At 40.3% G+C, this 27,639-nt stretch overlaps 1 long non-coding RNA gene across 1 annotated transcript; it reads left to right on the forward strand.

The window, feature by feature from the left end:
• The first annotated feature begins 29 nt into the window (after window positions 1-29).
• On the forward strand, window positions 30-19,862 carry LOC122456308. The gene is made up of 3 exons (XR_006275159.1): window positions 30-832; window positions 9,529-9,596; window positions 18,242-19,862. It is a non-coding gene; the product is annotated as an uncharacterized LOC122456308 (long non-coding RNA).
• The last annotated feature ends 7,777 nt before the right edge of the window (window positions 19,863-27,639 follow it).

The following is a 27,639-nucleotide window of genomic DNA, read 5'->3' on the forward strand; positions in this document are numbered from 1 at the left end:
CTCTAGGAGCTCTGGCCAGTCCTTAGGTAGCAGCCCCAGGAGGTCCTTGGCATCTCCATCAGCTGACAGCCCTGGAAACATTCACCATTCCTCAGTACGGCCAGGGTCTTCTTCAGGCTCCAACAGGATGCATCTGTCTCCCTTGACAGCTCCAGCCCAATTGAGCTGCAGGGCTGGCCTTTTATACTTCCCCTTCCTGTCTTGCCCCTCAGCTTCCAGCAGGTGAGGTGTGGCAGGCAGCACATTGTGGCTCCTCCTTGTCAATCTCTGGGGGTGGCTACACCTCCTCACTACAAAACTTCAGCAGTCAGCCCCACAATGCCGCAGACAGTTAAGTTGGTGGAAATGCTCCTGCTGAGGACGCGCACCACTAACAGAAGGAGCATAGTGTCGATGGGAAACAGTGCTTTGATTACTGCGGTGGCTGTATATTGACTTAACTGCAAAGAAGGGATGATCGGGAATGGAAACCTATCTTTCAAGAAGAGACTAAAGGAGCTTGGCTTGCTTAGCCTAGCAAAGTGAAGGCTAAGAGGAGACATGACTGTTCTATAAATTACATTTGGGGGTAAATACCAGGGAAGGAGAAGAGCTATGTAAGCTAAAGGACAAAGTTGACACAAGAACAAATGGGAATAAGTCCATGAATAAATTTAGATTGGAACTTAGAAGACAATTTCTAACAATGAGATTTTGGAACAGCCTTCCAATACAAGTTATGGGAGCTAACAACTTTTAAGATGGAGCTCGATAAGTTTATGAATGGAATATTATCATGCAGTTGCCTATGACAGCATGGACTAGACTCAGTGACCTAGGAGGTCCCTTCCAGGTCTGTGTCCCTATGCAAGGAGCCATGTTAATCCTCTCCATCCCTGCCGATTCTTACAGAAATAAAAAGTGGAAAAACAAGCAGCCTCTACTATTGAAAAAGGAAACTGTAAATTTAAGCTAGTGTAAGACCCTGCATCCTCAGCTGAGGCAGAAGCATTATATGAAACTTTTTATATATATATATATATATATATATATACACACACACACACACACACAATTCAGAGCAGAAGGAGTTTGAGTAAACTTTGGAAGCTCATTATGGCTTATCTTCTTGAGAATGAAAACATTGCATAAGACAAATGCTCAGTGCAGAACTGTTTCACTCACATAGTGTCAGGTGTGGGGTTGTCCACTGTGTGTATGGTTTAGAAGAGACATTAGCCTTCAAGCTGTTTTTTTTTTTTATAAGTTACTTTGACATATTGGCTCTCTGAATGAGAAGAGTATAGGAGTAAATGGGAATGTAATTATGTTTCAGAATGTTCTGAATTGTATTTTGTGATGTTTATTAAAATAATTTAATAAGACAAAAAACTAACCATTGGAAATTTAAAGAGGCAGATGATTTGAAATAGATATTAAATTGGCCAAAATTTCCAAATTTGGATGTTTAAATGAGTTTCCTGATTTTCTCAAGTGCTGAACCAGGTAAGTACATTTGAAAATTTTAGTCATCTGGAGCAACACCTAAAGGTGATTTCCCTGAAGCACCTACTAGTGTAGGATGGTTGATACAAGAGCCTAGCTGGAATGAAAGGTGACAGAACAAACCTCTCTACATATGGTATTTTCCCTGCAATAACATTATATAAAAGATAACTGTGCAGTATTCTTTGTATGTGGACCGATGACTGGATGGGGCTTTTGTACAGGGAAAGGATGGCTAAATTACTCAACATTTAAGATAAATGAAGCCTACAGGTGGCTTCAGTTGCATCCACAGAACACATAGCACCACTCAGGTTTGGTCCAGCCGTGGATGGTATTGCAACCTGCCACTTAGGTTTGGCACCCACCACTGAGGCTTGGTCTATACTACAGAGCTAAGTCGATGTAAGGCCATGAGAGGTATAGCACTTAGGTTGACATAGTTAGGGTGGTGCAGTGTCTGTGTACTGCTTTACTTTCATTGTCTGTCAGCCTCAGAGGGCTCATGGCTGGAGCCCCATCGCCAGAGGCTGAAACCTTGAGATGTCAGCTCTGGTGTCTGTGTGTGGGGGGGCTTCAGTTGTCAGTGCCCCACAATTCCCCATACACGCACCGCCCTCAGAAGGAGCATCGTATAGATGTGAAACACCACTTTACTGTGGTGGCTGTATGTCGACTTAAGTCAATTTAATTTTCTAGTTTAGACATGCCCTGCTAGTCAGGACTATCCCCCGAGCCCCACACAGGGCAGATCCTCACCATCCCCATGGGAGGGCAGCAATCCCACAACCTGGCCCTTTCTTATCTTCCATTCCCCTACCGAGCCCCACCACAAGTTGAGTACATCCATTGAATTAGGAGGCTACAACTGCCCCTGATGACACCCCCTATCAGGAGGACACTTCAGAAAGAAGTGTAATTTTCTGGCCTGAGGCCAGGATCCATAGCCAAGAATGCCCAAATCCTTCAAGGACCTCTTAGACCAATATTTTCATATGCATTCACTAGTTTTGGCTGCCTACCTAGAGGCTTCTAAGGCCTGGATTTTCACAGTTGGTGAGCAGCTGCAGTTCCCTTTGACTTCCATTAGAGTTGCTGACACTCAGCACATCTGAAAATTAGGCCATAAACATGAAATTCTGCATCACAAATTAGTGTAAATTTGGTCTTTAACCTATTTGCCATAGTTACCGCATTTCAAAACTGAGGTAATATATTATTTATATATTTCAGAGATGATGGAATGAATTAGTTCATGCTTGTAAAGCACTTTGAAGATGAAAAGTGCCATATAAATCCTAAGGATTATTTATACCATACAGGTTTCAGAGTAGCAGCCCTGTTAGTCTGTATTTGCAAAAAGAAAAGGAGTACTTGTGGCACCTTAGAGACTAACAAAGTTATTTGAGCATAAGCTTTTGTGAGCTACAGCTCACTTCATCGGAACCATACACTTCTACACAGCCATCAGTGATGCATATAAATCTATTAAGCAATATTATCTGAGCTACCTAACTTTTAAAGCAACATATACATTTTGCAAATGCAAAGAAAATAGTACAAAACTGAAACTAGCCAGTACAAAAGCAGCACTGTTTGCAGCTTTGTTTAGAACAGCTGTACATTCATGGCTAGCTTACCGTCCTAGTGCTTTATGCTATTTATCCGATATGGGAGGATGATTTTATCATCATTTCCCACCCACTATTTACTGCTTCATAACTCTGTTTCTTCACCTAAAAACATACAACCAGCTACTGCTTATGCAATGCTTAATCAAAAGGTTGATTCTCTTGCCAGGGCAGCCAACTTCCTCTCCCCAAGGAAGCACCAACCTTTACAATGAGCTCACTCTCAGTTGGGCTGGAGCTTGTTTTTACCTCTAAATTCAAGGTCATGTAGCTACACAAGCTGGAAAAGAATGTGTAATTGGATTAGCTAAGATGCCAAAAACTACATACATTCTTGAATGAAAGAGGACTACAATGAACTCTTGCTATAGTAAACTACATGTAATGTGGTTTTCTACAACTACTAGCTCTTTTCAGGGAGCTTTCTGATTCAAAATTTAGAACTTTGTGAGATTTTGAAGAGTTTTCCAAGCAGATAGTTTGGAATTTCTGCCTCTGATAGTATCTTATTTGAAGTCAGATAATTGCAGTGTCAAATTACATTATATGGAATAGCCATGGTAGTCCCCTGTTTTAGTTAATGTATCAGTAGATTAGTCACTATGCATGTCCCAGGAGAGAAATATAGGCAAACTTTTTGTACTGTAAGTAATACTTTAAACTCAGCTTTCAGAGTAGCAGCCATGTTAGTCTGTATTCGCAAAAAGAAAACGAGGACTTGTGGCACCTTAGAGACTAACACATTTATTTGAGCATAAGCTTTCATGAGCGACAGCTCATCCATGCTCTTTGATATCAACTAGGGCACAGAATATATTTCTAACAAGTGTGGTGTACTAAAAAATTTACATTCAATAGATCCGCCACCCCCATCTTCACCACAAAACAACCTTCTTCCCCCAGCTTTTTGCGCAGTTTTCAGATAGTTGTGCCTGTGTTGCATGCAGACAATTGGGCATGACGCTATTTAGATCCACTGTAAATTTCAGCAGGTGGCACTCACAAAAAATAAAGATTTTTGCCTGGCACTGAATGAGATAATTGAAACAAATGGGCATGTCAAGGCCCGTGGCCTTCTATTCAACTACATAATAGCATTTAAAACATATTTAGAAGACAAACTATGCACATGTCTATATTAAGATGCATTTTAAAGTAATTTATAGTTGATTTATAGTAATTGTGTAATGGTTAATTTACTTCAGAATTATATATACCCAACTTCTCTACATCCTTGTTCTCCAGCCCCACTCTAAACTCCCATTTCTTTCTTAAGAGACCCTCTCCCCACTCCTCCACCTTATCTTCACAACTTCTTCCATGCCACCTTTGACACTCAGAACAATATCCCTGTCCTAGTGCACCAAATGTTTGACATCCCCCCATTCAAATTCCACCCTGTGCTGTAAAGCCTTTCAGTTCAGAATAGGTATGACTGGGCACACACAACAGTGAGCTGGCAGAAGCTCAATCCTGAGGAGACTGATGTAGTGGTCATGGGTTGGAGAGGAAAGTAGAGAAGTTGACTGAGGTTATAGCAGCTTCTGTGACTGAAGTCCATAACTTGGAAGGTTGGCTAGGCTTCCAGTTGCTTGTGAATTATCAAATAGTAGCAGTGACGTAGACAGCTTTTTTCACTTGTGTTTTGTTAGGAGATTGCAGCCTTTTCTTCCAGAAGTGTCCTTTGACACCATGATTCATGTCTTTGTAGCCTCTAGCCTAGATTACTGCAGTATATTCTTGGGGGGGGCGGGTTAAAAACTGAATCCATTGGAAGCTGAAATTAGTGCTCATGCCTGATTATCTTGGGGAGAAAGAGTACTCTTGTCTCTAATGTACTTTAACCCTCTCCAGATCAGGGCTGTCAGTTAGGTGTGCTATGACTGTCAGTCCCAAAGACCTACTCTCTCCCCACCAGAGAGAGGGCACCATTGTGCATGTGTTTCATCTCCCTGATATCATCCTCTGTGACAATGTGGAGTCTGGGGTTTCTAGCCAACACAATTCATATCTGCCTTAGAGCAGGTGATTTTGCTGACACCCCTCTCCCCCCGCCCCCACACACACTGTGGACATCAAGTTAGATGCAGCTTGGCTGCACTTGATTAGGAGTTAGCCCTATTTAGCTTAATAAACCAAATATTAATCTCCTATGACCCAAAATTATGAATATTTAGGATTTTTTAATGTGTGGTCTGACTTTCTTTTCTGGTTCATCCTAGACCTGTTTTAAAGTGATGCACTCTAAATGTCACAAAAGTAGATGAGTAAAGCATAGCGGAAGATAATTGATTACTGCAAATAATAGATAATGTTCTTTGGCAACATCCGTATTAGTACTTTTTCAGCTATATTATTGAAAAAATCATTGGTGCATCAAAGGATAATTTTTGGAATGAAGAAGCTCTAGTAAATTAAATTCCTAAATTCTACTTCTTGTTTTCCAATCTCAATATTTATTATGAATACATTTTATATACATGATGTCCATCCTCAAACGACTTTCACAGAATACATTTGCAGGCTGCCTACAAACCCAAAATACCACGTTGTTTATTTCTCACATAGCTAACCATGCAGATCCATTTTTTAAGTGTACAGAATGTTTGTTATGCATGAGAAAGATATTATTTTGGTTAAGAGTAGTAGTCTGATTTTCTTTCAGTCATAAAATTGTGAACTGAAAGTATGCTAGCTAAGTTCAGCATGCATGCATGCAGGGCAAAGAGTTTGCATTCTGCACACAAGGTCATAAGTTATTTATATTTAATATGTGACATCTGGGTATTTTAATAATTTCCTTGGCTAATTACCAGTGCATAGGTGAAATGTGAAACTTTTGGCACCAGGGAATTAAAAAAAAAACACAACTGTACAGCATTGGAAGTCTTTGTAAGAACTTTAGCAGCTGTCCTAATTCAGACAGTAGAATGCTTGGTAATTGTTAGCTGGAATCTAAGAGAGTGATTTGATTGGTGTTTGATAAAATATTGAGTAAAATTTTCAGGCAACAGGAGATAGCTGCAAAATGGAGGCATTCTGATAAGATTGTCTGTACCACAATCATCAATAATAAAGATGTTATCTAAACCCAGTACCTCGCCCCCACTTTTTTTGTGCTGAGGAGCTGATCACTGGGGCATTTGTAATTTAACAAACTTAATAAAAGAGATTGCTCACAAGGTGTGTGTTTACAAAAACATACCCCACATAAAAAACTTAATAGGGCTATGGAGTCCCATTTAACCATTTTACAGCCTTACCAGGAAGTTTCATCGCTCCCCAGAACTTGCTGTGGTAAGATTAGTCCATTTTACTATATTTTTCTTCAATATATTTCAGATATTAAAGAATTACTGCCTTTCTTAATTATTTGATTAATATTTTGGCATGTAAAGCAGACATTACTTCATAATGTTTTCTGCTATTTTAAACTTTTGTAGTTTTTAAGGTGCAGACGGGATTTACTCCATGAGGAGGTCACCGCAATATACGTATGGTAGGAGAACTAAAGGACTTGCAGTTAGATGTCAGGCAGTACCCAATCACATAGCTTCCTTCACAAAGCTCCATCAAGAATAACAGTGTTAATAAAGTGTTTTGAGATCCTCAGCTGGAAGGCAAAGTCGTAGACGTATCAACAACATTTTTACTGACATCAACATGAAAGTGCCCTCAGCATGGGCTTCTGCTTCTGAGGCAATTATCTGGACAGATACTTCACTCTCAGGCCAGTGAGCTGACAACTGAGGCCAACATTTGGATGAAGAATAAACTGTCCCTTATTGTATGTATATAACCTAGTGTGTTTTTTGTGAAAACTAAAATGAATGCTTATAAAGTTCTTAGACTGAATATTGATGGAGGGTGGCATTTTAAAACTAATTTGCCATAATTTTGAATGTATTAATTCATCATTTATTGGAGAAGGGATGGACTTGTGTATAAGACACTGGAGTGGAACGTAGGAGATCTAGGTTCCTTTCCCACCTCTATTACAAATTTCCTGTGCAACATTAGGAGAGTCACTTAATCTCTGTGCCTCAGTTCCCTTGTCTCTGATATGGGGATAATAATACTTCCTTTCTCCCACTCTTTGACTGTCTTGTCTATTTAGATTATAAACTCAGTGTACATACAGAAAATAGCACAATGGTGCCCCAATCTCAGCTGGACTCTCTAGGTGTTACTACAATATGAATAATACTTCACTTTTATTACTGCACTGTGATTCCCAATATGACTCTATTTTGTCCAAGTGTAATATGTTTGCAGCTGTCTGAGACAATTCTCCACATACATTTTATTTTTCTCTCATTAGGTGAGTTCTAACCAAACTGTCCTGTATTTGAATGTTTCTTTACATTGTTATTTATTATATTTTAACTTAAAACTTATTGAAAGCAAACATTTGTTTATAAGAATTCTTAGAATTTCTTTAATGGTAAGTTAGTCATCTGCAGGATAAGGGAAGAGGTTTTTCCCCATCATAGCTTTGTACAATAGGTCAAATGAAACCTGGGGGTTCCTCATCTTATTCTAAAGCATTTAGCATAAGCCACTGTTGGCAACAGAATACAGGACTAGATATACCATTGATGGGTTCTGATATGGACATTCCTATGTTCCTATACCACAGAAAAGGAAAACTGGTTTATTTTCAAAAGGTATAAAATGCAGTGAAGGTAAAATTTAAAAAATAACTTGACAAGATAGTATACTGTATGAAGCTCTAATGAATCAGTTTTCTGGTAGATATGCTTGCCAGGACAGCAAATTTTAAGTGAATATTTATGTAAAGCAAATTTTGACTATGCATTCACACTAGCAATCCAATTCTAAGGGTTTTTCTCATTCAGTCAGTAAATAGAAATAATACCTACCTGGCCATTAAAGCAGCCTGGATTTCTGTTATCTGTTAATCAAATAAGCTAATTGCAAAAAAGTTACAGAATAAATGATTTGCAGAAGTTATTTGGCAGATAATTTCAAATAAATAAATCTGAGAAAACAGATCAGGAAATGTCAAATACCATTAAAATATTTTAACCTCTTACTAAAGATACAGAAAAGAAGGAAAACTAGTTAAAGCATTTGAAATGTAAAGTATGAAATAAAGTTTACATTTTGACATCTCTTGTTCCATTTCCTGTTAGCTGGAGAGAGATTTTATAAGGAAAAATTCCTTGTTTGACAGTCTTTTAGATGGTATTAAAGATAGTCATAACTGTTCTTTTTGGGGGAAAAAGAGAAGTAATTGGTTAAGATGGGCTGGAGCTGTTGTTGTTGCTAGAGTCAGATTCTATTTCCTAAAAGACAAAAGCATGCAAAAGGGAACAGAAAAGAAAAACAAAAAGATAGAAAATGCAGCTTTTGACTCTCGTTTCTTTTCTCATCAGCATTTGTTATAGAATATTATGACATTTAATGAACTTATGCTTTCTTCTTGCAGTTGAACTTAAACTTCAAGGTAAATTTGAGGGGTCATAAGATATTAAAAACAAGGCAACAGAAATGAGTCATTGATGAAAAGGGTAAGTGATCAGTAATAAGCAGTTTAAAATGCAACAATGAGAAGCTTTCTGTATAAATGGAAAGTCATCATGAGGAGAACATAAGGATTGGGAAGAAAAAACATGACATGGAAAATGACCTACACATTTTGTGAAATACAGAGAAAAAGAGATTGGATATATTTAACTAAACAACTCTGGGGCCCAGTACCAGGAGGAGAGAGAAGGAAATTTAAAAATGTTTCAAAGTGAGGGCCAGAAATACAGAAGGGAATTTGGAGAGTAAACCCAGAATTGCAAACTAGCACTTCATCACTGGAAAATGATATAATAAGAACTAAGAATGCCATACTGGGTCAGACCAGAGGTCCTTCTAGTCCAGTATCCTGTCTTCTGACAGTGGCAAATGTCAGGTGCCCCAGAGGGAATGAACAGAACAGGTAATCATCAAGTGATCCATCCCGTCACCCTTTCCCAGCTTCTGGCAAACAGAGGCTAGGGACACCATCTCTGCCCATCCTGGCTAATAGCCATTGATGGACCTATCCTCTGTGAATTTCTCTAGTTCTTTTTTGAACCCTGTTATAGTCTTGGCCTTCACAACATCCTCTGGCAAGGAGTTCCAGAATTGACTGTGTGCTGTGTGAAAAAATACTTCCTTTGTTTGTTTTAAATCTACTGCCTATTCATTTCATTTGGTGACCCCTCATCGGTGTGTTACAAGAAGGAGTAAATAACGCTTCCTTATTTATTTTCTCCACACCAGTCATGATTTTATACACCTCTACCATATCCCCCATTAGTCGTCTCTCTTCCAAGCTGAAAAGTCCCAGTCTTATTAATCTCTCCTCATATGGTAGCAGTTCCATACCCCTCATCATTTTTGTTGCCCTTTTCAGAACTTTTTCCAATTCCAATGCATCTTTTTTGAGATGGGGAGACCACATCTGCATGCAGCATTCAAGATGTGGGCATACCATGGATTTATATAGATATGATATTTGATATGATATGATATATTTTCTGTCTTATTCTCTATCCCTTTCTTAAATGATTCCAGACATTGTGTTCGCTTTTTTGACTGCCGCTGCACATTGAGTGGATGTTTTCAGAGAACTATCCACAACGATTCCAAGATCTCTTTCTTGAGTGGTAACAGCTAATTTAGACCTCTTCATTTTATATGTATAGTTGGGATTTTTTTTTCCAACGTGCATTACTTTCCATTTATCAACAGTGAATTTCATCTGCCATTTTGTTGCCCAGTCACCCAGTTTCGTGAGATCCTTTTGTAGCTCTTCACAGTCTGCTTTGGACTTAAACTATCTTGAGTAGTTTTGTATCATCTGCAAATTTTGCCACCTCACTGTTTACCCCTTTTTCCAGATCATTTATGAATATGAATAGGACTGGCTGCAGTACAGACCCCTGGGGGATACCACTATTTACCTCTCTCCATTCTGAAAACTGATCATTTATTCCTACCCTTTGTTTCCTATCTTTTAATCAGTTACCAATCCATGAGAGAACCTTCCCTCTTATCCCATGACAGCTTAAGGAGAAGGGGACATTCTAGCAGCCATAAGGATTTGTGAAGATGGTAAAAGCCCAGGGGGATAGGACAGTGAGGTGGCCATGGCAAGAAAGGGGGTGAGGGGAGGAGCCATCCTGTGAGGGAGGAGGGAGCAACTGTAGGGGACCCTGGAGATGGGGGGAGGGCATGGGGAGCTATGAGGGTGGGGAAGGGTGGCCTATGGGGAAGGCCCTGGAGCAGAAGAGAGTGACCCTGGGGAACACAGTGTTGGGGGGGCCTGGAGAGGGAAGGGGACCCCCTGGGCCAGCCACGAGGGGAAGGGGACCTGGAGGAGGGGGGGGCCTGGGGAGCAAGGCAGCTATGGGGGGGGGTGCTAGGAGAGAACTCTAGGGCCGGCTTTGAGGGGCGGGTTCCAGAGGAGGGAAGGGGATCCCTGGGCTGGCCATGAGGGGGAGCAGAATAGGGCCTGGGGACAGAGGAGCAGGGCATGGGGCACTATGAGGATGGGAGGGTAGGGGGAAGGGAAGGCGGGAGAGAGCCCTAGGGCTGGCCATGAGGGTGGGGGAGGGAGTGGGCATGCATCCCCATACCCATTGTGGAGAACCAGCCTGCCATGGGCAGGGCACACACAGGGAGTCCCACACACTGGAGCCATCTGGCTAATGCCACCCCTAGCCAGGGCTCGCCTGCTCCCGCTCAGCACCGCTCACTTGCTGAACTGATCCTGGCCAGCAGCACCTTGCTCGCTGCCACGTATCCTTTAAAATAAAAACTGTAGGAATACAGTGATTGTGAAAGGTGCTGGACTGACAGCTTACGTGACCAAAATGCTTAGCATCGGAGCATGGGTTAGGCAACATCAGTGCAAGATTCCTCAAACTGCCCTAAATTGTGACCTCAGAAAGAGGGTAGTTCATTCCTCACAACCATTCAAACGATGGCAATAAGGGTTTATATTACCAGGAAAGGTACCACTTAGTGACAGTTGCAATAGTGACAACTACCAGCTAAGACCAAGACTGATGTCACAAAATATTAGATGCTAATAAATTCTACTCACTGCCAATTTGGGCTGAATTCAACCAATGTTGTGGAGATGAAAGGTTCCATAAATCCCTCCATAAGTCCTAGGACAAGGTAAAATGCCAAAAGGAGAGAATCTTAGCCAGGATTATAAAGCAAAGTACATTTGAAATTATCTACTTAAAAACAAGCTTTGATTTCCCCCAAACCCTTCCCAACCAGCAATCTCAAAGCAAATAAATACAATAACCAGCTCAGAACTACCTTGGCAGCACAGAATGTCAGGTTCAGGCATGCATTAAGAGAGATATAATGAGCTGATAAAGATAGTTATCAATAGATACGCTACAGCGTAAGGAGAGAAAAAATTGGAACAGAGAGAGGATTAAAAGGCAAACAATATTTGACTTGCTAGAAAAGGGGAGGAAGGGAGCAGGAAGTAAGATATCCCAAAAGGGAATTAATGCAACTACAGCAAAAAGCACAGGCCTGAAGATTCTTTTTGCCTAATCTTCTCTCTCCCTTCTATTTTTACAAAGTAAAAGCCAAACAAAACATTATTAAAAAAGAGGAATAATTTTTCCAGCTGGTAATCTACTGATTATCTTTGAGATTTAACTTTGTCCTGTGATTAAACAAAAATAGGAAAGTAGCAGAACTGATGATTTTTAGGGTAAAGTTAGAAGATTAAGGATAAACATTTTAGAAAAAGGAAAAAATGGTATGGCAGGGGAGCAAAATGGTACGGAGCGTGCACATTGTTGTGTACATATAGCACAACAGGGAAATAAAGCAATGAGATCTAGGATGGCACATCTTTCTCCAGGGTCTCTCAGCTCTGCTCTGGAGAAAGATAGTAATGAGACAGAGTACCAATGTGAGAGCCAAGCTAAGAAGAAAAAGGAAAACCTGTTTTTAAAAGAAGTGCATTATAGATATAGGCCATAGCATTCTGTAACATGCTAAGGATTAACGATGGTTTTGATCAAGGAAAGTATGCGAAGGAAGTAACGTGGCCATTTAACCTCCTGTGGATAGAGGGAAGAGAAAGCATCTGTCGGCCATGCAAAGATGTGCTGATGCTGAAATTTTAAACAAGGGGCTTCCACAAAATTTTCCCATTTGACCTGTGATAACACAGACAAGAGGTGGTGAAGAATTAGCGAATCAGTTTATTGAATTTCCCATTTCAATTAAAAATAGTTCAAGTCTTGCTCAATTAAATGACAGGAACATTCAATCAGTGAAGTGGTTTCTGTTGGCCAAAGAGTCAGTGGGAAGCAGACAGTAGTACTGTATGTACCCATGATCACAGCAATACATGACTTTTTCAGCATGCAGTAGCATTAAGCTACTCCAAAGGCTTTGACATGCCTTTGCTCAGTAAATGCTAGAGAGCAACAGCTGCCCTTCATGTTGCTCTCCTGCAGACTAATCCTTGGGGTTTACACAGTTGTTCAAGGAATAGTTTAAAGGGAAAAGTCATTTAAAAAACCAGAGGCACCAACTGGGAAACTGCCGGTGCAAATAAATAAGTTGTATCTATGTTAAGAGACAGCATGCTTATGCTTTGGAAAATACTTCAGCATTACAGCAAGAACAGAAGGGTGTGAAAATTAAAAGAAAAAAAAATAAACCCAGCCTTTTTCAAAGTTTCAGAAAAGGTTTCAAATTGGAGTTTCAGGTCAATTTTCATTTGCCTCATATGCATTCTCCCAAGTCTGAGATACTCTATATTACTGCCCAACTAGACTTCTTCCACCACGCCCAAACAGAATATAATGAATTACAATTGATTTCTATGATTGTTGTGGCACTACTGATGGTTGCAGCTCCATAGTTAGGGTTGAGCAGAGATTCACATCCGAAGCACAGACTAAACCTCTTACGTACATTAACACACTGTAATCATCGTCACACATATAGTACTTGCACTTGGGGTGCAGAATGAACTCTGAGAATTTATAAATCCATTAGTTTATGAAGTTAAAATTAATTGTAAATTTTTTTAAAAAAAATACATATACTGTTAGATCTGGACCTTCATCTTGAATATCAACAACAGAATAATACAGGCTCTTCAAACTCACCATACAGTTAAAAAAGAGACAAGGTTTTTCCCCTGACTTGAAGAGCTCTGTGTGACTTGAAAGCTGGTCTCTCTCACCAACAGAAGTTGGTCCAATAAAAGATATTATCTCATCCACTTTGTGTCTCTAATATCTTGGGACTGACATTGCTACACCACTGCATAGAGTTAAAACTCACTAATGTCTTGTGCATAGGCCATGTTTAAAATATTTTTGTTTTTTAGAGGATAGATTAAATCTTTTTTTTTTGCCATTATCCTGCATAAATGAAAGCTGTTTCTTCACCAGCAGAATGGTGGTGGACAGAATGACACAAAGAACCCTTCTCTTCCAAAATAGCTGTCATTTCGTATTGTTCTCGATAAGACAGAGCAGAGACCACCTGAGTAGATGCCCTTCTCAAAATGGCCACCTATCTCCTAGTGTTCTCGCTGCGACTGAAACCACCAGCTAACCTTAGCCAAGAAAGCCACCCGCATTCTCATCACTGCTTCAGTTTGCCTCTGACAGCATACAGGCTACCATTTGATCTGAAGGTGGTTTGTGTTTAGTCTTCCTGGGAACAATCTGGGGTGGACATTTTGAAAGTAGGTATGTTAAATGAAGGCAGGCTGTGGTCTCAGTCCTATTCAAGATAATAGAAAACAGCAGTCATTTTGAAAGTGGGCAATTCTTTCCGAGTTTCTGATATTTTTATGTGCCAAACTCTGCTGACAAAATTTTAGTTATGAAAAATATCTAAAAATAATCATCAAACCTAAATATTTGGATTTTAATAACTACCTTTTGCACCATATTTACTCATCAAAGCAGGCAAGGGACAGTGGAATGTGTGGATCAGGAGAAAATGGAGGGTGTGCATGTACAAGGGAATGTAGATACAGGGAGGAAACCCAGGTATACGTTCCAGCTGCTTTGTGCTGTTCCGAGAGTGCATAGTGGCTATAAACCCAGTTTACTGTCTAATAGACTCTGGTTGCTTTTTGCTCTTCCAGAATGGCATGAAATAGTATGCATCCGTGAATCAGATTAGAAGTTAAAATAAAATAAATAATATTACATATATTCTTAGAAATATGTTTACACTGTTAATTATGTTCTGAAATAACTGCAAGGAAATTTTTAAACTATGTTAAAGTGGAAGTAAAGAGTTTCAGGTAAAATTAAAGTGATTTAGGGTAAAAATATTCTCAAAATAATTATAAACAAGGCAAATCAGTGTTGTTAAAAATCCAAAGCATGGAATTGCACAGTTAGGGAAACCAAACAGCATTAAATGTGCCTTGTAGAGACAGCACGAGGGGGGGGAAAAAATCTAATGAATTTTTAAAATTCAGTTTAATCTGGGACTACAAACATTACAATAAATCACTTTAAACATTAATAATCTATGGGTGATAGTGCATGATGCCACCACAAGGCAGTGTTAAGGTTGCTTGGGTACTCTGTGCATTTCCATACCTTAAAGTGTTTGAATTTCTTTTAAAGTTTAACCTTAACTCTGAATTTGCTAGGTTTATAATGCTTGTAAAATTTTATCCACTTAGATTACTGATACATACTCTCACCCATAACTGCATTTTCAAGTAATTTTTGCCTGGAAATAAATGAGGGATTTTCAGTGTTTATTTTGGAGATGGGAAAATTTATTGGCATACAAATATTAAGTTAAAGCACCAAATACTCTCAATTGTCTGGTTTAAAAAGAGCAGAATGATTCCACACATTTTAGTAATCTCCTTCCCCTTTCCACTCACTATCCCTATCGATCACCCCTATTCCATTCTCTCGTTTATTATCACCAAGTAGTGGTTCTCAGCAAACAGACAAGAGTGTAATGACTGGGATTGATAAGAGAAACTTCTTTCTCTGTGACAAATCCAGATTTACTAGTCTAATTTTTTCAGACTTGAGACAGGCGGGGACCATTTGGATGGCAAAATGTCAGTTCAAGCCTGAAATTGGCAGCCTTTGCTAGAATGCAAAGACAATACTGAAAGGTGTGCAGTGGAGAGGTCAGAGAGGTAATGCAGCAGCAGAAGAGTTTACAATTGTTGAAATGAGATTAAGGAGCTGTACCTATTTCATACACCCATTTGCAAAGCTGTGTAAAATCTCTTCTATAAATGCACTGACAAAATCTGACACTGTTCAAGTAACAAAATATTAGCAATGATATAGGCTACATCAGACTAAGAGAACCACACATATAAAAGATCCTAAATGAAAAGGAAGATGCATGAGATGAAAAGTTAAGTTATTCATTCAAAACAGAGGTCGTGTGTTGAAGGGTTAAGAGAACAGTCTCTCTCTCTGTACTTGGAACCTGATTTACCAATCTAGGCATACACCATTTCTTGCATACATTTGCCTATGCCTAACTTATGTGCAGAAAAGCAAATCAGTAACACTGGCCCTTGATCTGCCAAATCCTGAATAGCCTCTATTGTCATTTATCCTTCTGCTCAAGTGCCTGTTTAATCCCCTACACACACAGCACATGCCTTTTGCTGCACTTTATAAAGAATGGATTGGTGTTTTCTACAGCTATGCTAAGTGGGAACACATCTCTTTACCAGTGCTAGTTTGGAAAGCTTTCACTTTGTGTCTGCATCACGCAGTGCATACAATGTAGAATGGAAATGACTATTTATAACATGGTCCTAAAATTCTACATATAGCTTAAAACTTAAAGCAGGGGTTAAAGGAACTGAGGGGCCTGCTAATGAAATATGGAGCCTTTCAATCTCAAAGTTAATTCAATTACAGTGTAGTTTGGTAGCTCATATCATGGCTGTTTAGTACTCTAAGTAAACAAGTTTGTGTTCTCAATAAAGCTTCATGGAAACAGGGGTCCATAAAACAAGAGTCCCCACAACTGGTATCTTCAGCAGAAGCGAAAGATAGACCATGGGTATAGAGGCAACTATCCTTTTACCTACACATTTTATCAGCTCATGGTTGGTCAAAGCTCATTAGTAGGGTTTTAACTATTCTGTGTATCAAATAGATCTCCAGTCTGCAGTTCTCCATCAGGTTTTTCTGGACTTAAGTTAGGCATGCACAAACGTATTCAAGAAATGGTACATATCTAACTGTGAGTCAGGTTCAATGTATGTAGGGAGAAACTGCAGTTAGCATTTTATGTGAAAGTATACAATGTGGTGAAAGGTTTAGGTACAGCTTTAATAAGAAGTATAAAAAGCAGACCAAAATAAGAATTCACACTTTTATAGCACCTTTCATCCAAAGACCTCAGAGCACTTCACAAACACTAATAAAGCATGGAGGAACAGCAAATGACCGGGGAAGACAGTATGGGCTATTTATAAGCCTCCCTCTCATAGGGCTACTTGTAATTTTTAAAAACTAAGTTTTTTAGCAACTGAATCCATCAGTTGCATCCATTGATACTTGCTTCCAGAGCTAATGCTTGGCGCTCCATTCCAGAGCTAAATTAGCTATGAGCAAGCTTCAAAAAATTCCGAAGTTTTGGGTGGACAAACACCCAAAAGTCCTTACTCTTTAATCAACCCTTAGCCAAACAAATGAACCTCTTCGCTCTGCACCACGGAAGCAGAAGTCTCTCAAGAAGAGAACATGTTTGTTCTAGAGTTTTCTGTAACTTACAACAGCTTTGACTGCAATGCACAGACACTAGGCTCCTCCTCAATCACTTTGACAGATAGGACGATGAAAAGTGACTGCCCAGGATTTTCCTGCTTCCTGAGGCTCTTCTTCTGCTTCCCCAGTTTGATTCTTTCTGATCTGGAAGAAATCTATTAGCCTATTATATCTCCCCAATTAAAGCCTTGTCTACATTAGGATTTTGCTCAGATGCCAACCACTGATGTGAATGCAAAGTATAAAGAAGGAAAGCTATGAATTACAATAGTACATCTTACCCTTTCTTAAGATTGGATAAACTCAGTTAGTGCAAATCAGTTGTCTGTGCTTGGGCCTTGTCATGGTGCAGTTATAGATAGCATAAAGGGGTTCAGAAGTAGCCTAGAGAGTGAACACTATGTCAATTGGCATATCTCATGGATTCATGTCCATTTAAGAGGTCTAGAGAGATGAATGGATGTGCCAGTCAAACATGAATTTTTTTGATTGCCTGCTTTGCTCAAAGGTGGCTGCAAGATTAGAAACTTTTGAAGGTGGGTAACTGCAAGTTAAATCAAATTTACTACAGGAAAGAAACTCCACAATCACAATGTCCTGACCTATAAGCCTTTCAGGGAAACTCAGCACAAGCCAGACACAGCACATAGATCACTGGAACCAGTTCAAATTGCCTGAGTGCCAGGACATCCTCCAATCTACAAAATAGAGCTGGAACTGACACCATTTGCAGAATCTTCATTATTATTGTTTTAAATATATCTTCATTGTGTTGGATAAAAAGTCAGTTAACAAGCCAGGGATGTTGTTATACCAGCAATTCAAAACAAAACAACAAAAAACAGGTCAACAGGGCCTCCCTTTGATCAATGTAGAAGTAGGTCAAACAATAACAGATCACGTTCAGATACATTAAGTATTTAAATCTTACTCCAGTCATTTTTACAAATCTGAATCAACACATGAATATAAATGATATGATAAATTACAATTTCAGTCTCTGATAGCAAAACACTTCTCACTTACTCTAGCATAAATCAGTCCATTTAGGTGAATGGATCTACGCCAGTGTAGAATGTAATGGGAAATGAAAGTCAAGTTTGCTTCCACTTGTGCATTGTGAAAAATCAGAGTTAACAGTACACATTTGTGAAAGGGAGAAAAGCTTAAAAGAAAAACTTTATTGCAGTAGTGTCAATACCCTTTGCAAGTCCTAGTAAGGGGAATCTTGCACAAATTTACAGATGGACAGATAAGTGCCTCAGGTATCTCAAGGGTATTCAAATGTGATATGCTGAGAGATGTTTACCAAATGTAAATGCTGTGATTTTGTTGCTGCAGAGACACCTTTGAAAGAAAAGCTCCCAAGGGAGCTAATCGAGAGTGAAACTGAGAATAACTCTGAAAAGCAAACAATGAGGTTTATTGCAAGTGACAAAGGAAAGGGACTACTGAATTATTGTTTATGTGATTTTATTGTGTTAAAGTGAATATTAAGATTAAGTTACTTACTTTTAGCATGTCACTTTGTATATGTAAAGAAAAAAAGATAATCACTTCAAAGGATCATTGTCAGAAATAAGTGATATGCAATGGTAAATTGGCTGGAAAAATGGAGTAGTACTTAGCTGACATTTGTTGAATAGAGATTTTATTCCCTCTGAGAAAACCCTTAAGAACTGTGTCCACAGTTCATCAGCCTCAAAGTAAATGGAAGTAACGTCAAACCATACTAGTATAACTTTGAAAGCAAACAGCTTGTGCTCAGGGTATGACTGTTGCTGGAAGTCACATTGTCTAGATGAATGTAGCTGATATATAATAGTCAGATATAGGACTAAGGATGAGTGAACTACAAAAGACTTAAAATGTGGGTTTAGTTCAGATAAACATAGTAAAAGTTTGGATGCTCATCTGCAATTATCTGAACTGTGTGTGTCAGAAAGACTGTTGTAAGTCTCATGAGAAACAGGCTTGTTTGTGAGATTACTAGCACTTCTGTTTCTGATCCCAGCTGGAATAGTATGAGAGCAGCCAGCTTCTTGCGTGGTGTTTTGCTTTCAGAAGCTGGCAAAAGATCACTTCTAAAAATGGATGGAAGTTTGGGGTGAGACCGTTATTCTATCCAAACTTGTTTGCCTATCCTTTGCTGCTGAAACAGACAATGGAAAGGAAAGCACAAAATATAGTGGAAATTAGTTTTCTGTACAGTACAGAATGCTCAGTAAGAGTTGTCAGGTTTATTTAAGTAAAAAGGAAATTAAATACAGTACCTTTGAGATAACAGTTAAGTGGCTGATTTTGTATTTTTTTTTTTCCTCATAGGGATGGTACAAGGAGGGAAAAAACAGGAGGGAAACATCCGATATTTGCATATTTTACAAGTAAAGAAAATTGTCCTTTCCCCCTTAAGGGCAAAGACAATTTTCAAGTTTCATTTATAAAAATTTACTGAGTCCATAATGACCCCTCTCAATTAAACCTACCACCTCACACAGACAACTGTGATGACCACAGGGCTTGGCCCTAAAATGATGGGGTTTGTGTACATATAACTCATTGCATGATTGGGGCCTTAGGCATACACACAGGGTAAAATTTTCCAAAATGTCTAAATATCTTAGGAGCCTAAATTCCATTTTCAAAAGTGGCTTAGACACTTTGGAGCCTAAGCCTCACTGAAAGTCAATGGGATTTATGCTTCTAAGTCACTTCTGAAATAGAATTTAGGCTCTTAAATCATTTAGGTGCTTTAGAAAAATGTTACCACACTGCTAAATGCTTTATGATTACATTTTATTTTAATGACAAATACATTGTAGAGAATATATGTGTGCACGTGTACTGAAATAAATAATTTATTTCTTAAAATGCTTCACAAATGAATTAAAATAAAAAGATCTATACAGTTATCAAATTTATAGGGCCAGATTAACTCATGCTTTTCAGTGGTACAAATCTTGGCAGAGTTCCCTGGTTGCAGGACCTCTGAAGGAGAAGCAGCTTGCAGTAGTGCAAAGTGTCCACAACTACACTTTGCAAGGGATGAATATCCAGTAAGGGACTGGCAGGGTGAAGGCAGCCACGGAGCCTGTTGATTCCTGTAAATCTCTGGAAAGTTTTAAAAAGCTTCTCCACCCCTGGCAAAGCCCTGTGAAAGGCAGCAGTAATAAATTAATACCCACCTGACCTCCACCAAGCAAATCTCTTCTATGGCAGACAAGGTATTGCTGGGGCAAGAAGATATCATTTACACTTCCCTGGGCCAGCCATGATGACTATCTTTAATAGAAAAAAGACATATCTGCAGTCACTGTTTGACCATTAGACGCATCTGCTACTATTCTAGAAGTGAAAGACCACCTCTGGAAAAGCAAAAAGTGTAAATTAAACGTAGCAGCCAAACTTCTCCTTTATATAAATTGGCCAAATTCTACCAAACGGAAGTCAATAGGGGTTGCATCTACATAACCAAGGGCAGAATTCAGCCACTTGCTTGCAAACATACATGTTTGACTCCTTGTTTGTAGATCTGCATTTCTGCACACTACAGATGCACAAATGTACTTCTCACACAGGGTTCAAGAATGGTGGAGAGGGTTCTACTTAAAGGTGAAAACTATGTTTATATTTGTAAAGTATCAAATCACATCTTTCACAGGCAAAACTCCTATTGATTTTACTGGAAGTTTGCCTGTGTCATGACCACAGGATTTGGCCCTTAGTTTCTTTTTGCATATCAGAGAGAACATTCACTTATCATTCAGATCTAGACAGGCCTAGCAGGAACAAGGAGATATCATTCAAGAAAGTGACCTACTCAAGATTGTGTTATATAACACCACCAGTCTGGTGAGTCTCCATGGGGTCTCCCCCAGGTACTGTTGCAGTTGCATGGCATAATCAAACAAACAATTTTCTTGTTCCTGAGTCTTGGAAACTTATTAGGAAATTAAAAGTTAAAATGTGCAGACAATTTTAAAGCTGCAAATAATTTTATGAACTTCCAAGATGCTGTATATATTTGCCAGTCCCCAAACAAGAATCATGACACAATGCAAGCATCTGTGAGGGAAAATTCTGACAGATTTTTATAGCCTCTGTAACACTCAGAAAAAAAGCTTGTTAAACTACTGCTGCTTATTCCCCACTTTTATGACTGTTGAGCTGAATTATTACTTCATATAATACTGTACTTGTATTGGCATCAAGCATTAGGTTTTAGGTGATTAATCCCCACCACTCAGTCTGTTTACCAGGCACTGTTTTGTTTTAACTCTGTGGGAAAAGATGGATGGCTGTTTAAATTCAACTTTTCCCCTCATTGGTCTCTGCTTTAAGCCCTGATTGAAAATGGGTGTTGAAGACTTTGGTTGGCTTTTTTGATATTCTTTCATATGGCTGAGGAAAGTTACTGTAACTGTGGTTTGAAATGTTTTGTCTGTGTGGATCCCACTTAGGGCATGCATGCACCTCATGCATGCAACCTCAGAAATTTTTGACCAGCAGTGTCTGTTGGGGTCATGCCTGTGCCCTGCATGTCGAATGTCCCTCACCCACCCAAGGGTGTACAAGACAGAGTCACCCCATTTGCCTTTCAGGTCTCTGTGCCAGAGTGGACTTGGCTCCACTTGGAGGAAAGTGAGGCAAAGAAAAGTGTTTGCTAGCCTGTCCAGAGCCATCAGGACTCTGGAAGGGCCATGACTTACCTTTTTTGGTCTCTACTGTTTCAGGAAGGAGGATCAATGCCATGTGTCACCCTTAGAACAGATCTCAAAATCTTCCCTACCTTGATGTGGAGCTCACAGCCAGGGCTGAACTACATGTGTTTGGATGGGGGGGGGGGGGGACACAGACAGGGCGGTCACAAGGATATGGAGGGCACAGGCATGACCCCAATGGATACTGCCAGTCAAAAGATTCCACTTTCGAGTCCATGAGGCTCATGCACTCCATAAATGGGACAAAGACTTGGAAGAAGGAGGGCATATAATCTAAAGAAGATCTCCTCCAGACTGCTGACTAGGATTTTCGAAGTGCTTAAGTGAAGTCCTCTAACAACGTATTCATCTCAGGTTTTACACAGGACCCTGAGCACTCTGGAAGTATAGTTAATACTATATGTAGATTAGAGTTGATTGGAAAATGGCAAGTATTTCTCACATAAGCATTTCAAAAGAAACAAGGGTGGGTTTTTTTTGTTTTTTTTTAAACAAAGCTTTTCAAGTTTTAAATTGAAATTTTTGGTTTTATGTTGAAAAGATGACAAACTTTCAAAGAAAAAAATTCTGCAAAAATTTTCATTTCCCAAAAAAGGTCTTTGTTTGGTCAAAAAAATTGACTAGCTTTAATGTAGGTATTTGGATAGTGCCAATTTGCTCAGCAAAACTGATATTTACTTCACTATGGAGCCTCAGTGCTTTGGTTAAAGAAATTCTCAGTAATCTAGAAGATTACGGGCTTGTCTACAGGGAGAGTTAGTGGATGGCAGGCTGAGGAGTAAATCTACAGCACACTAGCCTGCGATACACTAACTGTCCATGTGGACCCTGTTGGTGTACTGTAGATTTATATCCCTGCTTGCCACGCATTCTCTGTATATAGACATGCCCTGAGGGATCACTGTAGGATCTAACCAACACATACATACCCCTTTCACCCTCTTTTCTGCTTCAAAAATTGGAAAAAATTTAGCAATTGGATGATTTTACAGGTTTAACAGAAACCTCTCTAGGTCATTAAAAAATTGCCACGCACATAATGCCACCTGCTTCTAACACTTGTGTGTTTACTTGGGCAGCACTGGTACAGCTACACAGATGTATGAGCATAAGTAAATTAATCAAAATTTTTATTGGTGAATGATGAGTAGCTTTCTAAGGCCCAGTGATCAGTGAATCACAACAAAGAATGAAAAAAAAATGTTTCTCTTTTTGTTGGCTCCTAGTAACTGGATAAGGTGGCCATTCATTGCCAGTTTGTTGCCATAGCTATGAATGCCATAAAACAAAGGGAATGAATCCCATTTTCTTCATAGCTAAAGAAGGGAGGCTTTCCCTGCTGAAAATCTGTTTCTAAGAATATCACGTGGGTGGCCAATTATACAAGTTTCTTTAAAGATAGCAGTTGATGCACCTTTGGAAGAAAGTTTTTATGTTTTAATGATCGGTTAAGTTTGCCCTCGAAAGGATTTATTTTATTTTAGATGAAGCTTTTACTCCCAGAACATGTTTAAAGAGAAATCACGACAGGCAAAATATGTACTTGTTCTTTGGTCAGTACTCTGGGTTGCCAGCAACTTCAGTTTGAAGTTGAAAACTTAGTAAATACTGATAGTATACACAGTATGTATAAAATATGGGGAGGCACTGGATGGCTCAGGAATTGTTAATTCAGCACAGAGCCCTTCATCTGTAAGTTATTGGTTCTAATTCTGTCTAGATGAGAAAGGAATTGTGACAGATTTATTAATATCTAGTAACTCTTCAACCCCACAAACAAAAACACCCCACCACACCATCACTTATATTGTCTACAGCCTTAACAGAGGATTGTGTGGACATGGTGGATGGCCGACCCTCACTCCTCTAGCAGTGAGTCTTCTGAATCACAGTTGAGGAATGTTGGCTGCCCAGCACTATAAAGCTTGTATTCCCACTGGCCATGCTGTACCTGATCCATAAACAAACAGAGGACTTCAGTATGCAAGGCTATCACTAAACAAAAAAATTACAAAAGTGAATTCCATTGCTATATTTAAATTTTCTTACCATATTTATAGTCTACAGGCAGCAATGGGGACCTGGAGGACAAGACAGAAGAACCAATATATTAAATTACACAGATTATATTTCACTAAAATTTATATCCGCTCCCACTATCCCTACCAACGGATCACTAACAGAGAATAAAAGACCTAAGGCTCAAGTGACATGCTGTTCTGTTGTTGAATTATACTTTACCCTCAGAAATAGAGATCTCCATTATAATCCTGGGCTGCTCCAATGTTTATCAAAATTTAAGGATAAGACATCAGTATCGCAGCTATTCTATAGTCACATAATTGGAACTGCAGCTACCAGCACAGCACTTTCTCCCAAAATGCTTGTTATATTTAAAGAAATAGAAAAGAAACAAAAATAGACCCAGGTTCTCTCAAAAGTCATGAAATTTGCAGACAAACACAAAGTAAACTAAAAAAATTAAATGTTGCCCAATGGACAATGATGGCATTCTAGAGAGCATCCTAGAGTCTAGGACCTCACAGCACTGAAGTTTGTCTGTCCCTCTGGAGGATACTGGAGTCAATCATCATCAATTTTTGGTAGAAGCTCTAATCTACTTAGCACCTCACAGAGCCAATTGCAACAATGAGCATCATTCCCAAATCATTTCTTTCCAATGACAAAACAGCATTACACACTAGCTCTGCAAGTCAGGTTAGGTGATACAGGCTATGGCTACACTTCGCATCTTTTAGCAACACAACTGTGCCACTACAACAGGGGCGGGCAAACTTTCTGGCCTGAGGGACATATCGAGTTTCCGAAATTGTATAGTCGGTCGGTTAGGGGAAACTGTGGCTCCCCAAACATCCAGACATGGCCCGGTCCCCGCCCCCTATCTGACCTCTCCTGCTTCTCATCCCCGTAATGGCCCCCCTGGGACTCCTGCCCCATCCAACCCCCAGTCCCAATGTCCTGACAGCCCCCCCCCCGGGACCCCTGCCATCCCTCCCTGTCCCCTGACCACCCCCGGATCCCCCGCTGCCCCATCCTCTCATTCCTGACTGCCACCCCTCCCCCCCCCTCCCCCCCAGGAGCCCTGTCCCATCCAATCATCCCTTCTACCTGACCACACTGGGAACCCCTGCCCCTGACTGCCCCGTGCTGCCCCATCCAACCCCCCTCCGCTCCTGACTGCCCCCTGGAACTCCTGCCCCCATTCAAATCCCCTGTTCCCTACCCTCTGACCGCCCCAACCCCTATCCATATCCCCCGCCCCCTGAACTCTCTTGCCCTCTATCCATTGCTGGCACATGATGGCATATATATCCACCTGCTGAAGTGAAGAAACAGATTGACAGAGCCAGAAGAGTACCCAAAAGTTACCTACTACAGGACAGGCCCAACAAAGAAAACAACAGAACGCCACTAGCCATCACCTTCAGCCCCCAACTAAAACCTCTCCAACGCATCATCAAGGATCTACAACCTATCCTGAAGGACGACCCATCACTCTCACAGATCTTGGGAGACAGGCCAGTCCTTGCTTACAGACTGCCTCCCAACCTGAAGCAAATACTCACCAGCAACCACACACCACACAACAGAACCACTAACCCAGGAACCTATCCTTGCAACAAAGCCCGTTGCCAACTGTGTCCAAATATCTATTCAGGAGACACCATCATAGGGCCTAATCACATCAGCCACACTATCAGAGGCTCATTCACCTGCACATCTACCAATGTGATATATGCCATCATGTGCCAGCAATGCCCCTCTGCCTTGTACATTGGTCAAACTGGACAGTCTCTACGTAAAAGCATAAATGGACACAAATCAGATGTCAAGAATTATAACATTCAAAAACCAGTCGGAGAACACTTCAAGCTCTTTGGTCACTTGATTACAGACCTAAAAGTGGCTATCCTTCAACAAAAAAACTTCAAAAACAGACTCCAATGAGAGACTGCTGAATTGGAATTAATTGCAAACTGGATACAATTAACTTAGGCTTGAATAAAGACTGGGAGTGGATGTGTAATTACACAAGTAAAACTATTTCCCCGTGTTTATTCCCCTCCCCCCCCCCACTGTCCCTCAGACGTTCTTGTCAACTGCTGGAAATGGCCCACCTTGATTATCACTACAAAAGTCCCCACACCCCACCTCGCTGCCACTCTCCTGCTGGTAATAGCTAACCTTATCTGATCACTCTTGTTACAGTCTGTATGGTAACACCCACTGTTTCATGTTCTCTGTGTATATGAAATTTCCCACAGTATTTTCTACTACATGCATCCGATGAAGTGAGCTGTAGTTCACGAAAGCTTATGCTCAAATAAATTTGTTAGTCTCTAAGGTGCCACAAGTCCTCCTTTTCTTTTTGCGGATACAGATCAACACGGCTGCTACTCTGAAACTTAACTGAGGCAGTAGTTTTCAACCTTTTTTCATTTGCAAAGCCCTAAAAAATTGTGAATGGAGGTACGGACCCCTTTGGAAATTGAACCCGTGATCCATGGACTCCTACCATAGAAGTCTTAGACTGAAAACTGACCGAACAGAATTCAGCTATAAATGCTGCACATGCTCAGCACGGCATTTGATGCAGTGCGAGAAAGGGCGCAAAACTGTGGGCTTCTATAGTAATGGCAACAATTCTGGGGTTTGGCCTATAGGTGGGGGTATTCACATACTTTTGATTAATCAGAAAAACGGAATGCTTTATCTGGGATCTGAAATTAGACATAGTCTGCAGAACCCCAAGAGTCCATGGACCACAGGTTGAAAACCACTGACCTAAAGTGTCAAAGCAAGTCTATGGAAGACCCAAGAGTAAAAGCCAAGTCTCTTGATCCCTAGAGTCCCTGTGCTTTATCCACACCACCATCCCTTTCTCTCCAAGAAAGAAGTCATGAAAGTCCCTCAACATTAATTTGCATTAAGAACAATAACCAATATTTCCTAGTTTTCACAGTCCCATAGAAGTGCTTTTTTGTTTATTTAAAAAATGAACAAAAACAGAGCCCCAAGAAGATATCTGCACCATAACCTAGCCATAAGTCACTTTTGCAGAAGTACTGGACTCAAGGACATTTGGGGAGCACCCGTTGTTGATGTGCGTGTTGTTTCTTCTTGATATTATTTGGTTAGTCTCCATCTCATTGCAAGTGAGCTAAGAAAAAAAATTACTAAATGCCAATTCTCTTCTTTAAAATGGATAATTTAGCATCTCAAACAGAGAAAGCCCTGAAGCAAAATTCCAAATCTAAATAGCATCTAATTTTGTGAGACCTTGGAGCTGCCCCTCAAAAGCCTAGGAAAGAAAAAAGGATCCAGATGCAGCTGCACCTGCACCCTCAGACCTAAGAGAGAGAATGAAGAACCCTGGGAGCTGCAGAAGGAGCAGAGGTGCATTAAGTGGCAAATGTGGGGCAAAGTTTATGTGCGGGCTGGGGGGTTGCATAATTAATTACTGGGCTGGAGAATGGGCAGATGTGGGGCTGGTGAGAAACAGAATTAATGCGAATTTTGAGACTTGGAGATAAGCTGTAACAGTAGCATAGCTAGGATTAGAAATTAGGGTGGGCCCAATTTGATGGGCAATGTATCCCTGCTGCCACCACCACCAACCTTCCTGTGCCAACATGGGGTATCTAACCAGCCTCACTACTTTGACCCCAGTGCAGAGAGCTAGGTTCTGCCTCCACCTGCCCCCATCCGGCCACAGTACACTCCTACCAGCCCCTGTGGGGACAATGAGAGACCCCCAGACAATCCCCCACAACAGTAGGAAGACAGTGACTGGAACAGACTCCCTTGACTGTATCTGTCTGGAGGGCAGGAGTAAACCCTGCAGAAGGGGAGACACTTTCTGCAACTACCGAGCCCAGCTGTGGGGCAGAGATGTTTTGAGGTCCCAGCCCTGTTCCAGGATGCCAGTCCCTGGGCCTGCCAGCAGAACCCGATAGCATAGGGACAGGGTCCCTGTGCTATTACCTGCCTAATGGG

This window comes from Dermochelys coriacea, chromosome 12 (assembly GCF_009764565.3).
Source record: "Dermochelys coriacea isolate rDerCor1 chromosome 12, rDerCor1.pri.v4, whole genome shotgun sequence".
Taxonomy (NCBI): Eukaryota; Metazoa; Chordata; order Testudines; family Dermochelyidae; genus Dermochelys; species Dermochelys coriacea.